The sequence below is a fragment of the Paramisgurnus dabryanus genome, chromosome 22 (genome assembly GCF_030506205.2).
Source record: "Paramisgurnus dabryanus chromosome 22, PD_genome_1.1, whole genome shotgun sequence".
In the NCBI taxonomy this organism is placed as follows: domain Eukaryota; kingdom Metazoa; phylum Chordata; class Actinopteri; order Cypriniformes; family Cobitidae; genus Paramisgurnus; species Paramisgurnus dabryanus.
The window spans coordinates 6,427,385-6,442,717 of NC_133358.1; the positions used below are offsets into that span (position 1 = coordinate 6,427,385).

The 15,333-nt window shown below is 35.8% G+C and overlaps 2 long non-coding RNA genes across 21 annotated transcripts; one reads left to right on the plus strand and one right to left on the minus strand.

The window, feature by feature from the left end:
- Positions 1 to 2,173: 2,173 nt before the first annotated feature.
- Positions 2,174 to 9,081, minus strand: LOC141281422 (uncharacterized). Of its 20 annotated transcripts, none has more exons than XR_012335740.1 (10): positions 5,417 to 5,667; positions 4,844 to 4,914; positions 4,363 to 4,394; positions 4,234 to 4,272; positions 4,048 to 4,131; positions 3,857 to 3,943; positions 2,795 to 3,022; positions 2,550 to 2,613; positions 2,318 to 2,420; positions 2,174 to 2,236 (listed from the first exon to the last, which is right to left on the minus strand). It is a non-coding gene; the product is annotated as an uncharacterized lncRNA (long non-coding RNA). The 20 variants fall into 20 exon arrangements; XR_012335747.1 differs by lacking the exon at positions 4,234 to 4,272 and having other exon boundaries at positions 2,795 to 2,884; positions 2,936 to 3,022; positions 4,807 to 4,914; XR_012335735.1 differs by having other exon boundaries at positions 4,807 to 4,914.
- On the plus strand, positions 4,796 to 7,514 carry LOC141281423 (uncharacterized). Its single transcript, XR_012335748.1, has 3 exons — positions 4,796 to 4,922; positions 5,874 to 6,015; positions 6,392 to 7,514. It is a non-coding gene; the product is annotated as an uncharacterized lncRNA (long non-coding RNA).
- Positions 9,082 to 15,333: the final 6,252 nt, after the last annotated feature.

Here is a 15,333-nt window from a genome sequence, read left to right on the forward strand (position 1 = left end):
CCACTGCCCCATCTAGCATTTTCTAAATGACTGTTCTCATTACAAATATATTCCAAAGAAAAGTGAATGGTTTATAAATAATTTTGGCATCAAGGCAAAAGAAGTTAAATTAAAGCTTTTCAACCTATAAGGCCAGTGGGTTTTGTTCAGATGTAAATTTGTGTGTATAATATACAGTATGAGTCCCAGCAAACAAAAAAAGGTCCCCAGGACGTCCCCTAAATGGCATCTGCGAACGTCCCCCGGACGTTATCGTGTAGGGTTCTTTTGACGTCCTGCGAACGTCCGCAAAAACGTCTTCCGGACGTTCAAAATGACGCTTTGGGGACTTTATTGACTTTTAGGGGACGTCATGGGGACCTTTTTTGTAAGCTAAATAACATGCTAAGCACTTTAGGCGAACGTCCCCCGAACGTCATCGTGTATGGTTCCCGTTACGTCGAGCGGACTTCCGCGAGGACGTCCTCCGGACTTTTGCGAGGACGTTCGCGGGACGGTCAGCGGACTTTCGGGACTTTTAGGGGACGTTCGCCTAAAGTCCTCAGCACGTCGTTTTATTTCCTTGCTAACCAATGAAATCAGACACGCTAAACATTGTATACCACAAAGTTCTTTTATTTTAATTAAACAGTTGTAATTATCCTGTGCTCCGTGTTTGTGTGAGCGTGCGCGAGCTCCCGTGCGCGTGCCGGATCTCCCGTACGCGTCAGTCAAACGCGCTTCAGCTGCGTGTGTGTGCGTGTCTCTGGCTGTCTGCTGGACTCCGATGTCAAATATTTCCGTGGTCTTCTAACCTAAAACAACGAAACGAACACATTCAAAAGTTAAGTATTTATTGGGGTGGTTTCCCAGACAAGGAGCTTAAACCAGGACTATGCCTCAGTTTAATTATGAAATATAACCAGTTTTAACAAACATGCCTTACTAAAACATTACTTGTGTGCAATCTGATGTAAAAAAAAAAACAAAGGGCACTGATGTATTTTAATATATGTCAGTACAAGTTGTTTTTAGGTTGGACAAAAATGTCTTGCAAAAAATCTGTAGCAAACATTTAAAAGGGAGACAGAATTCTGTGCTAAAACTAGAAAGCATGCACAACTCTCTTTTACCTTAGTATTGAATGTTTATGGCATTATAGTTGCTGTTACAGTTCACTCAAAGTAAAGGTGGCTAAATGTGGACATACAGTTCTGTGCAAAAGTCTGCATGCTACCATTAGATTTGTTGTTTTTGCAATTGTGTAGTGATCATATGTTTATTTCTCAGTCTCTTTATTAGAATACAACCAGAAAATACAGGAAATGTGTATGTAGTATTAAAAAAACAGTATAAAAGTTTAAGCTGAAGTTTAAAGTATTTAGGGTAAACTCACCTTCAACTTGAGCAATAGCAGGCAACTGCAGGATCTCTTACACATAAATAAAATTTAATCCTTTCTAATTCTAATCGAATGACTTCAGTCTCCTCAAAAAAGCTCAAGATGTGTTTCGTGCCAAGAGAAGTCACACTAAATACTGACTGATGTTTTTAATTTTGTGTACATATTTCCTGTATTTTCTGTTTGTATCTTAATAAAAAGAGTAAAAAATAAATATGGATGGACATTTAAATTTAGCTAAAACAACAAAGCTGGTGATGGTGGCCTAGACTTTGCACAGTACTGTATGTTACCTATTTTATGTGTAAATGCAAATCGATATGAATATGAATACTCCCAGTATGGTTTCAGCTGGTCAGGCTGGTGTAGCAGGATTGTTTTACAGAGGTTTTGTCCACTTTGTAGCTGGTCTTAGCTGGTCAGGCGGGAAGACCAGCTGACCCACCAGCATATACCACCTTGGCTAAGTTGGTTGGCTGTCTTAGCTGGTTTAAGCTGGTCCTTTAACCTGGCAAAACTGGTACGTCAGCTGGTCTTCCACCCTGACCAGCTACAAAGTGAACATACACATCTCAGAGAGAGCATAGGTCACACACACACACACACAATATTTTACTATGACATAAAATAATATAAGTTGTCTTATTATATTGATCTTTGATATTATTGTAGTTTTTTTGTGTTAAAGGCATATTGAAGTATAATATGTAGAGTATATTCACACAGACTCACTATAACTCAATGTAAGTTGCAAGTTTGAAACTGAGCTGCTGAAATTTGCCCTGTGTAACTTGTAGCATCCTCCTAATTCCCATCTCCCAAACTGCCTCCCCTCTGAAGAAACAGATAACGAATCTACAAACAAAAACAATCCGTAGTAAACATGGGTAAAAAGTCAGCAGTGACTAGTAATGTTGCGTGTTTTATGGCACATACCATCTTTTGAAAGTCAGCTTGGCTTGCTGCATTTTTCCGACCACTGTTGTGATGTTGTCCTGGATTTGGTCTACTTTCAGAATGATTCTCCACTCCAAGATTTCTTTCAAGAAGGTGTTTTGAAACATTAATAACATTACTAACTATACCAGTAAAATAAATGAACAACAAGTCTGTCTGGAAGAAAACCAATGTCAATAATTTAAGATAAAAAAATAACAAAATAGTGTACCTTGATTCGCTGGTTGGAAGAAATTGATTGATGTGCTGCATTTGTGATTGTGCATGAAATGGAACTGTAAACAATAAAAACAATTAATCATTTGTAAGTCACTCAAGGCATATAACAATTAATAAATTTAAATCAAGTAATCATCATTATACTACAAATACTGTAGACTGAGATTAAATATATTGTTTCTTAATTCCACAGAAGTATAACAGTTTAAATGACTAATAACATTACAATGTACTCACAATAAGGTGCCTCAGGCAACATCAAAACATCTTTTTGCTTTTTCTTACTGGTTGCTCCTCATCTAACAAAAAAAACACAGGGAAAAAAATCTGAAAAGAATGATAATATGAAAGTGAATCATAGTGACCTTATAGTTTCACCTGGCTTTTCAGCTGAGAAATACTCCTATTTGCTGTTAATAATGATTCATTTTCTTCACTTTCAAACTGGAAATCTTATCCTCAGGTCTAGAAACAACAAGACAAAAAAGAAGTATTTGATATTATTAAGAAACTTACACAATGATTCCCACTGTTTTAAATCATGTAACAATGAATGTACTGTAGTGACAATTAAATCACCTTCAATAATGATTTTACCCTTAGATAATTTACTGTCCTACTGAACTGTGAATAAATGTGCATTTAAAGAAAATATGGATAGACAACATGTATTTTTCTTGATCATTCCAACTCTTGGTCAATATACATTACTGTACAAGTGTCTTAGGCCACCATCACCAGCTTTGTTGTTTTAGCAAAGTTTTAATGTCCATCCATATTTATTTTTCACTTTTTTTATTAAGATACAAACAGAAAATACAGGAAATATGTACTCAAAATTAAAAATAAATTTTTTTTTAGAACTAAATGTCTTCTTCAGACATCAGTCATATTTAATGTGACTTCTCTTGGCACAAAACACATCTTGAGCTTTTTTGAGGAGACTGAAGTCATTGATTAGAATTAGGATTTGATTTTATTTAGGTTTAAGAGATCCTGCAGTTGCCTGCTATTGCTCAAGTGAAAGGGGAGTTTACCCTAAAAACTTGACACTTCAGCTTAAACTTTTATACTGTTTTTAATACTACATACACATTTCCTGTATTTTCTGGTTGTATCCTAATAAAGAAACTGAGATATAATGATATATGATCACTACACAATTGCAAAAACCACAAATTTAATGGTAGCATGCTGGCCTAAGACTTTTGCACAGTACCTCATACAAACATTGTATATTTGGCTTGACAGTATTTGTTGAGGTTAAAAAGAAGTTTGGTATTACTTTGCATACTTTACCTGTGTGAGAAAATGGGCTACTCTGACTGCATATTGTCCACAGCTGTTTGTCCAGAATGGCACATTGTTTATTTTGGTCTCAATACCCTTCAGATAAAAACAAGCATGTTTGATTATTTTTATTTTTTATATGTAGCTGACCATGTTGTTCATGTTTATTTGTATTTTATAAAACATGGATAAAATCTTACCACATTCTTTCACTCTAACCACAAGGATGGTGCTACCTCAGCCTTATTTTGTTCAGTAAAATGGAGCAAAACAGCACAGGAAACCTGTAAGTAAAGTCCATATAAATCTGTAAGTTCAGCTTGCAGTCCTCAAAGGCAATATACACAGTTAGCCTTAATAGAGAACCATTGGCTTTATTCTCAAACCTTAGGCTAAAATTGTTTTCCAATGTTTTTTCCTTTTTCCTGGAAACATGTAGGATGTTTAATCTTAGTTTTTCTCAAACCAGTATCAATATTACAGTATAAGATAAGCTGATCTGGTGCTGAACTTACCTTTTTGGAGGACATGTTTAGATGTTTAAAAGCTGAGAAAACAAAATAAAGAAAGTAAATATATATATACATCAAAATATATAAAAGAATTAAAAAAATTAAGCTGCTTAAATGTTACCCTGATGTACCCCCAACCGTCCCAGAGATTTTATGTATTATTATAAGAGATTTGATTCAGTTTAAGATTTGTATTCAATTGCTACCATCATAAGGTTTAACCATACACCAGATAAAGGTTTAAAAATAAAGTCTAAACAATATGTTCATAGGCTACATGCATTCAGGCTGATTCATTATGCTGCACATTAAAAATAATTGAACCACATCTACAAACTTATTTTGGTGATTTAGCCCACAAGTTACTTGAACTGGCATGTCCATTGTTTTTACAATGAATTAAATGGCTTTTTTTTTTACTGCGTTTGGCACAGTATTCAATCCTACACGTTATTGTACTACAGTACAGTAGGTGGCGGTATACTGTAGTATGCTGTTCATGTCCGCATCGTCATACGCGCCAGCACCCCTGAAAGACTGCAGGAACAGAAACCCCTGGAAAGGTAAGTTAGGCGTTTTAATTTAAACTTTAAAATGCGTTTAATCACCACGACAGTAAATTTTTGCTTTGCCATTACTAAAGAATCAATTCAGACAGAATCTCGCGCACGCTCACACTTGTAGGCCGTTTCTGAAACGGAATGCCGCATCCTGCGGAGGTCGCATATGCAGGCTGCATACGTCATCAAGCCTGGTTTATTTAAGTTAAATGAGCATTACATTCGCAAGTCATACGCATATTACAACAATTTACGATTAACTAAGAATAATAGTCAACTTTAGAATTGTTAATATTCTTAAATCTGACAGTCTTGATGACGTATACAGCCTACATATGCCACCTCCAGTAGCCTTCGGATTGAGAAACGGCCGTAATGAGCTCGCGCAGTAACTTATATTAATTATTACTTAATAACATTATACCATTTACTCAAACACTGAAACAAAGTAAGCGAGTTACTTAAATATGGCTACAAACCTCGAATAAGTTATTTACCATTTACAAACCTCGACTGAGTTATCAAACTGCCCTCTTGAACCAATATTTACTGTATATGGTAACGAAATCTTACCCTGTAACGAAAAATTTACGAAATTACTAACTTATCTAACAATTAACTACAAAATAAACGGGATGTGTATAAAAAAAATGACGAAATTTAAAGGAGCTTTTGCTTATTCCTACCATCGAGACCGTTGTGTCAGTTGAAGTATGACGTGTGAGGCCTCGTGCCAGATAATTCAAATGTTCTCTCGCGCAGTCAGGGCCTATACTGGCACGTGATAAAGAGATATGCTGTCATCCTTTCTTTTACAACACAAGTTGTTTCTATATATATATTAGACACAACAATAAAATTAATAAAATCTGTGATTGTTTGTCTAAATCCTTATTGCTGTGTGTTGTACAACTTGATAATTCATAAAAGTATAACAAGTGTTTGTTTTTATAGATGAGTTCCCTATTAAAGAGAGGCTTGATGCTGTTTACTCCACACTCTTAGGCTGATTTTGGATTATTTGTCTGTGAAGACACAGTAGTTCAGTTTCTGAATCCCATCAAGAATGAAGACCTGCAGGCCACCATATTGAGCTGTGAGTCAAAATTTATACTTTTATAACCATACCAGTATATGACATTTCAGTGTAGTGCCATTTAAGTTTCCCTGGCTAAAATAGTTTAATTTGGTAATATTTGTTAATAAGATTATTAATAAGTTATATTTGTATATTTGACTTGTATAGCAGGTTATATAGTTATATTTGTTTGAACAAATAAGTATATTGTTAATAACAAGCTGAGATGGTGGGTTTTCTGGCTATGGTTTTACAGGATGTATAAGAAGGGGAAAGACAGAATAGGTAGCTTGGTTAATTTCGTTTACATGCATAGTTCATGGGGAATTTGTTCAGAGAAAGCATTCAAACACAACCAAACATCTTTACTGTCTCATGCTTTTCTGTGTTCCAGGCAGGGTCTGATGTCATAATATGGCGCTTTTCCAATGTAGGGTACAACTTGGCTCGGCACAATGCAGCTCATACCGCTTTCATTGCTTTTCCAGTACAGTTTAGTATCGCTTCAGAGTGGGTGAGATTATAGGCAGGGGTGCACATAAGGGTGTGTATGCGCGATTAGAAACAATTCCAGCGTACCAACGTTGCTGAAATTTTGTTACATAGTTAGCTAATTTACTGCAACATAAGGGATTTCATAACATCTCGATCACTCCCCAGTGACTGGTCCCAGTATAGGTCATAAACCCCGCCTCCCCCATGTTATTTAATGGGACTTGAGACCAAGCTGTTTTTTGTCATTTACTGTAGGTTTTATCATGCTGATGTAAATTCAAGTGTTTGTTTTTAAAATAAGTTTGTTTTTAGTTAGTTAGTTAATGCTATAAAACGGTGTTGTCACGTCATGATTGACAGCTGTGTATGCACATTCTGGGAGAGTGAGGGCGGGGCCTTGATTTCGCGGCTTTACATCCTGCTCACTACTGTGCAGGACTGGTCCCGAAATTGCTACTGCGCAGACTCAAGACCCAAGATGTCAGCGGCGACACTGGCGGCTTCATTTTTTACCAATGGAAGAGAGCAAGCTCTCCAGGTGCTCCTTTTAGAACCAGGACAAAAAAAGTTATGTGCACCTCTGATTATAGGCTTATTGTTACAGTTGCGTCCCCTCTACTGCCGTAACATCATCGTAAATGTGATACAAACACACACACAACATGGAGCAACATAGCATATTAATGGAATGTAGCCACAAAATCAAAATTGACAGCCACAACTACATTTTCCACTACCTCTCTCACATGACAGGTTCTGTACAAACACCCATGTCATCAGTACCTGCACTCCGCGGACAGAACGTTTAAGCCATGACGCCTATATTTTTGGTGCGTTTTGGATGCGGAGCCATGCGCAAAGTTACAAAAATGCCATGCAGACATAGGCATGGTGGTGTGCTCTGCATTTTTGTAACTTTGCACATGACTTCACATCCGAAACCCCATCCCATTACTCCTCCCCCAAAAGTGAGCTGTGCTGAACTGGGTTATACTATGCAGTGGAAAAGCGCCAAAAGTGTCCTACTTCGTAGCTTGAAGGATTTAGGTAAGCAAATTTATCTGACACATCACAACCTAAAACCTTATAAAAAAGTTAAAAAAAATTATTGATCTTAACATTTATTCACATTTAATGAGATATGGAGATTTTTATCTTTCACAGATGAATACATTTGAGTAAGCCGTTTTTATGTCTAAACACCGCGGTCCACCATACATGAAAGTCATCATGTTTCTACAGTAGCCCAAAACGGACAAACTGTTCTACAGAGCGTGTTTCGTCCACACGTTGTCTCAAGGGCTCATTATAGCATGCAGACCGCTGGTAGGCAGTTTCCACGCGTGTAACCACAGAAGCAGCTTGGCCAGTTTAACTCACAAATGAAGAAACAGCAGATTGTTGTGTATGTTTTGAGAAGACCAACAGCAGTGGCGGCCGGTGACTTCTTTTTTTGAGGGCACTCGATTCGAAGTTCGTCACAACATGTATGTAGTTCATGTGTGTGGTTTCTTTTTTCAAAATATGTGTTCTGCACTTTGAGAGATCCTATGTGCATCACGTGTCATGTCAAAATAAGTGCCTGCTGCAGATGCGTCTAAAGGGTTTATGATAAAAGAGACACTCACGATTGCCAGATACTCACATAATCTCATGTGTAATCAGAGTTTACTGTTTTGGGAGTGTCTTGCATGTATTTTGTGAACGTGAGCGTCTCTTTTTTATCATAAACGGTTTTGACGCGTGTGCAGCAGGCACTTATTATGACAAAACATGTGATGCACACAGGATCTCTCAACACGCAGGACACATATTTTGAAAAAGGCACATGATACTCTGTACACTTATTTTGAATTAGCGGCCCTCGGATGAGGAGTAACGAACGCCACTGATGGAAGTAAATAAACAGCGAATCGTTGCAGTTTGAGTAAAATCACTCAACTTTGCCTATCTTTGTTCTCACCGTCGCAATTGGAAATGGCTATGATGCAGTTTTTTACCTGATGAGAGGGGTTCTAATGGACCAGTAACAGCGCTTGAAGTCCGCGTAGAACTGAAGCGCTGTTAAAAATCAGGCTACGCAGAGCTACGCTCAGGCTAGGGATAACCTACAGTGTAGACCTTACGCACGCACTATAACATGGGCTTCAGACGATGACATTTTTGTCCTGTGGCAGCTACCATAGAATCTCATTGCGTTTCGAAATTGAGGTTGATTGCAATTTCACCGCTAGATGCCACAACAAAATATAATACACATTTAACATATATAACTTTTGATTTTAAATATGGATTAGCAAATGCTGAAATTAACATGAACTAAGATTAATAAATATTGTAGAAGTATTGTTTATTGTTAGTTCATGGTAGCAAATGCTAACAAATACAAGCTTATTGTAAAGTGTTACCATTGCAATTTGATACTAAACCTAAAAATGTGTAAATGTCTTACCTGTATCTTTTTCACTGTTCTTTTCCAGCAGTTTCAGCGTTGGACTTGTAATTCTGCGTGTTTGGCTTCTTTAGCACTTGCTGTTTGAAAGTCATTGCTTGCAACAGATTGAGCGACTGTCATTCTACATTTCTGTTTGCATTGCTTTGCTTGCATTTTAAATCCTTCGCAATAATAACTATGCAAAAAGTTTTACATTTGAACTGTAGTTGTAGATTTAAATTTGTTTTTCCTTGATATAATGTATTTATATAGATTTTTACAATTATTTATCATGCAGTGCTTCATATATGAGAAAGACAACGCTTGAAGAACCACACAACACTCATATTAATGTATGTGTCATATTAATAAAAATAAACAAGTCTTTTGCACTTCATTTATATTTAATTGAGTGATATGTAACTTCACAATGGTGGATTCTTTAACTATTACAAGAATATGTGCATTGTGATTTCGATTTATTGACCATAGTTATGTGTTAGGAATAGTGGAGAAAATCATTTACTAAAAAAGACAAAGGTGCCAGATCTTTCATTTACTTTAAATGCAATAAAATTATAGAACAATTGTAAGCAGCTTTAATGGAATCTATGTAATATAGTCAGTAAAGCATACTAAGTTTATAAATTAGATACTATAAATTACGATTTTCATTAGTAAAGCCATAGCAAAAACAGCATTTTTACTTTGATGTTGCATAAAAGGGTAACTCTTATGGTTAAATGTGTATGGGTTTATATTAAAGCTTCGAGTGGTTTCACGTCCCCGGAAGGTCCGCCAGCGAACGTTGTCTAGCGGACCATATGCGGACGTCACCAGAAGGTCCGCCAGAAAACGTTTTTTAGCGGACTTTGTGCGGACGTCCCCGGAATGTCCGCCAGCGAACGTTATTTAGCGGACCATATGCGGACGTTCCCGGAAGGTCCGCCAGCGAACGTTATTTAGCGGACCATATGCGGACGTCCCCGGAAGGTCCGCCAGCGAACGTTACAATGCGGACCAATTGAGGACCTTATGCGGACCTAAGAGGACGTTCGCGACGTCCGGGGGACGTCCCCTGTTTGCTGGGGTGTGACCTTATGAAATGTAGTTTTCACAGAGCTGTGCGTTTCTCTGGTTTTTTGCTAAACAAACTAATTAATTGGTTTGTTAAGTTAATTTTAACACAATTATCAGCACACTAAGGTTTAAAAAAATTATCCGGCCCGCACTTCATGGCGTTATTTACCATCCGGCCCACAGCCTAAAATGAGTTTGACACCCCTGCTCCATATAAACTCACTCTGCTCTCTGTTCCTCGTCAGATCCTCACTCTTTGTTTGGCCTCCGTGTCTCTTTGGATTGTTTGTACAGCGTGTGTGGATTGTTTCGTGTCGTCTTCGTGTTGGATGTTCCGGTCTCTGTTCCAGGATTATATTCCACTTCAGACCTACACCACCAACGACCATCACAACCACCATCACCCGCTTTACCACCGTAGTCCTTCGAGCACCATTACCATCATCTGGACATTGTGTTTGTTTAAGTCCCTGTGTTTGTCTGCATCTTCAAATAAACCTGTGTTATTTTTCCTGCATCTGCTTCCAGCGTGTTCTATCGTTACAATATTTATTATTTTATATAATATTTTAATTAAATGTTATTCTATTTACTCTATTTCATTTTAATTATATATAGGCTGTTGTTTGTGCCTCTTAATCTCTGGTGTCAATTAAAAATGTTTCTTTGATGGTCAGTGAAAATCACTTTATCAGTCTTTTTATTCAGCAAGTTCATCAGTGTGCACTGTAAAAAATTACTCTGGAGGGTGTTAAATTTAACCCATGAAAATTAGTTATAATTTAATTAAGTATATAAGCTAGCAAGTAAAATAAAAAATAATGGGTATATTCTACCTTCACTATCCAATTTTTAACAGTAATAACTGCAATACTAAAAAAATAAGTACCCCAAAATATTGGCCTTAGCACCGCAAAGTGCGCATGAATCAACATCCAGGCGGGACTCGAGTCACCATTTTTTCATATCATATCGGCGGGAGAACTGCGGTTTGTTGACAGGTAAGTTTTTATTTAACTTGTTGATATCATCATGAATGGAAATGTTAAGTTGGTTAACTGTAAAATCTACCAGAAGTTTAGTCATTTGCGTGCTTCTCTGTCTCTGTTGTTGACAGATTGATAGGTTAGAATATGTCAGTCAGGTTAGCTTTGAATGAAACATCGCCCAGTTCTTGCACCTGTGAATACGAATAAATATCCATATTTATGATTAAAATATTAACTTCCATTATTATTATTTACATGTCTGAATCTCGTGAACAGCGGAGCTGCTCAATATGAGTGGTTGAACTTGAGCAAGCCACGTGACGAGAGAGAGCAGCGGACGGTTGATGTACGATACAGACGGGAGGGCGTCGAGCAGACAAACAAACAACGGTAAAGCTGTCGATGCTAGATAATTACTGTAAAAGTTTTCTTGCATTTATCTGTTAATATATTGAGTTTTGTTTAAGAAGGGATCCATTTATGAAGCCATTTTATTATTATTATTATTATTATTATTATCATTTACGGATATATACTTAACGTTGCCTTTCGCTTTTTAATGTCTGTTCAAAAAAGTATTTCGGAGTTCATATGTTATATATGAGACTTGTATATGAAGTTGAATCACTTAAAATTGAATGTAAGTACTTCTTGTTAGTGTTCAATGTTTTATGCACGTGTAAAGGATATAATTTACTCAAACAAAGTGAGTGCAAATTGTTACAACAATTTTTTTGAGTAAATTCTATAGGTTGTTTTTTACAGTGCACTGTAGAACTAGAATTTACTCAAAAAAATTGTTGTAACAATTTGCACTCACTTTGTTTGAGTAAATTATATCCTATATATTTGATTAAAAAGTACCTAAATTTAATTACTATGATAAAGTAAAAAAAATTAGGTAAGGTCTACCTATTTTTTCATAACTAATTACTTATAAAAAAATGAATAACATTAACCCTATTGGTATTAAGGCACAGATCTATTAAATTATTATTAATAATGATAAGCCATTAAGAAACATTACATATTACTTATTCAGAGAGGGTTGAATAAGAAAATAGTCATGCACAAGATTGCATAAATTGCTTGCTTTATTGACCAAATAACATTCTGTAAACATTTAAAACTAATTATTGGACGTATAATAACCCCAATACATTTCAAGTGAAATACAACATATCATAGTTTTACATAAAGCTTCTTGAACATATTATTTCATAAAACAAAATAAACCAAGGCTTCATGAGATGTTAAAAAACCATTAAAAGCAAGATTCCTAAATACTGTTCTTCACGTTATCATTAGAAAATTAAAGAAGACAATAATATGAGAGGAAAAACTGATCTCATTTACCTCAGTAGACTAGCATGCTATATCGATACAAACAAACATTTCAACTTCATTTAAAACTTATTAAGTGCAAAAATACAACTTCATATTATGCTATAACTCACAGTACACGTGCATAAAACATTGAACACTAACAAGAAGTACTTACATTCAATTTTAAGTGATTCAACTTCATATACAAGTCTCATATATAACATATGAACTCCGAAATACTTTTTTGAACAGACATTAAAAAGCGAAAGGCAACGTTAAGTATATATCCGTAAATGATAATAATAATAATAATAATAATAAAATGGCTTCATAAATGAATCCCTTCTTAAACAAAACTCAATATATTAACAGATAAATGCAAGAAAACTTTTACAGTAATTATCTAGCATCGACAGCTTTACCGTTGTTTGTTTGTCTGCTCGACGCCCTCCCGTCTGTATCGTACATCAACCGTCCGCTGCTCTCTCTCGTCACGTGGCTTGCTCAAGTTCAACCACTCATATTGAGCAGCTCCGCTGTTCACGAGATTCAGACATGTAAATAATAATAATGGAAGTTAATATTTTAATCATAAATATGGATATTTATTCGTATTCACAGGTGCAAGAACTGGGCGATGTTTCATTCAAAGCTAACCTGACTGACATATTCTAACCTATCAATCTGTCAACAACAGAGACAGAGAAGCACGCAAATGACTAAACTTCTGGTAGATTTTACAGTTAACCAACTTAACATTTCCATTCATGATGATATCAACAAGTTAAATAAAAACTTACCTGTCAACAAACCGCAGTTCTCCCGCCGATATGATATGAAAAAATGGTGACTCGAGTCCCGCCTGGATGTTGATTCATGCGCACTTTGCGGTGCTAAGGCCAATATTTTGGGGTACTTATTTTTTTAGTATTGCAGTTATTACTGTTAAAAATTGGATAGTGAAGGTAGAATATACCCATTATTTTTTATTTTACTTGCTAGCTTATATACTTAATTAAATTATAACTAATTTTCATGGGTTAAATTTAACACCCTCCAGAGTAATTTTTTACAGTGCATATTAAATGGATTATTCAAATATTGGAGCTATATTTGATTAAAAAGTAAATCGAATGAGTATGATTCGCTAAATAAAATTGACGATACTCCCGTTTCCGCTTAAAGGAGCATTTCACCCGTAGAAACATTAATCTTTATTGAAAGTGTGTCATATTTGTAGGTGAAATTTAACATACATTTAGAATTTGGTGCCTATTTGACCGAGAAAAGGGGTGTTTGTAGTCTCACTCCCTCAACAAAGATATTGGACTTCCTTCTTTCAATAATGCAAAAGGATGATTTTACATCATTGAAAGAAGTGCAACACTGAAATCTGTATTTCTCCTGTCTCAGCGGCAGAAAATTATGCATGACAATTCAAAAACATGACTCGGGTTCTAACTATACAAAGCTTAATGTAAATGGGTGAAGTGTCCCTTTAAGTTCTTCACATGTTTATCCGATCCATTATGATAGGAGGCGCTGTCTCAAAAAACGAGGGTCTGATAATGCGGGACTGTAGATGCAGGCTGCGAATCTGCAGTTTCTTACTCCTCCTACATCTTAAAGATAAACAGTCCTATGCAAAGTATACTGGGAATTAGTTAACATTTAAACATACATTTTTTATGTAGTCCCACCACAAATAATTAAATAAAATGTGTAAAAATTTAAGTGGATTAAATATGACAAAATCAATTAGGATTTAGTAAATAATTGGTTTATTTTAAATTATTCACAAAAAAATGTTTATAATCTTAACTACAATAATTAGTAGATTTCGTGCCAAACATTTTAAAGTCGCAATGAAAGTAAAATAAAAAAACTGTAATTTGTTTTGTAATATTGTGGTATTTTTTTTACAAATGATTAATCTGTGAGCTTCATTCATTTTTAAAAATTCTTGTGCCCTCATAATCTTTAATCAAAAATGCAAATCCCCTCCCCTCCTAAAAACGATCTCTCTTTACTTCTGGTCATAATGTATGGCAGGTGGGCGGTGTCCGGGAGAATATCACTCGATTAGCAATTAGCAACACGACCCAACTTCAAATGATCCAATCAGATCTTGATGGACAAATTCAAATCCAGCCCTGCCTTATTTCATTTCAGAGGCCGGTTTTGCTTATACACGTCACCACGGGGAAAATTAGGCAATTGATACTTCCGTTTCATGGCGACATTAATGTTATCTGAATAAACAACAAAAAATGGTCCAAAAATATAAGGTTAAAAGAAATAAAGTTTATTCTATCATTTTTTTTACAGTGTGCTCATATTCAGGCTCAATAAAAAGTTACTGGGGTGTGCCACAGATGAAACGTTACCATTTTTGTGTCTATTTTAAATTAAAGTACTTACCACAATTATACTGAAAGAGCTATCAAAACGATTAAAATCATCTAAAAATTACTTTGTATATCAGATCCTATTCCTAATTAACCCCTAAAAGAGGTTTTCCTGTAGTATCAGAAACTTTGCTCAATATTAATAACTCATCACTAGCATAAGGATATGCTCCAGCAGCTTTTAAACTGTATAAAAATGTATATATGAATATATTTACACGAGTATGTTTGACCCCAAGTTTGGCTAGTGTGATCGCAGTTTTGTAGCTTGCCATGTCAAATAAGGTTATCCAGTTCCACTCAGCCGTGCCGGTGTAAAGAGTACGGCGCTTAGGTCTCATTTCTAATACCTTGTGAGGTAGCTAATACAGTTTCTGCTTAACAATGCCTAAATTCTGTACCAGTGTCAGGCCTTATGCATTTTACCTTTCCATATGGAGCCATTTCTGCAAGGATTTTTTCTGTGGCAGTCACTGTATCACTCTTGTTTTCAAAAAAATAAACAAACACTGCACTGGAGTAATAAAAGATAGTTATGACCGTCTCTAGATGCTGGGTCTAAAGGCCCTGCTGAATCTGAATGTATTATTTCTAGGGCTGCTTT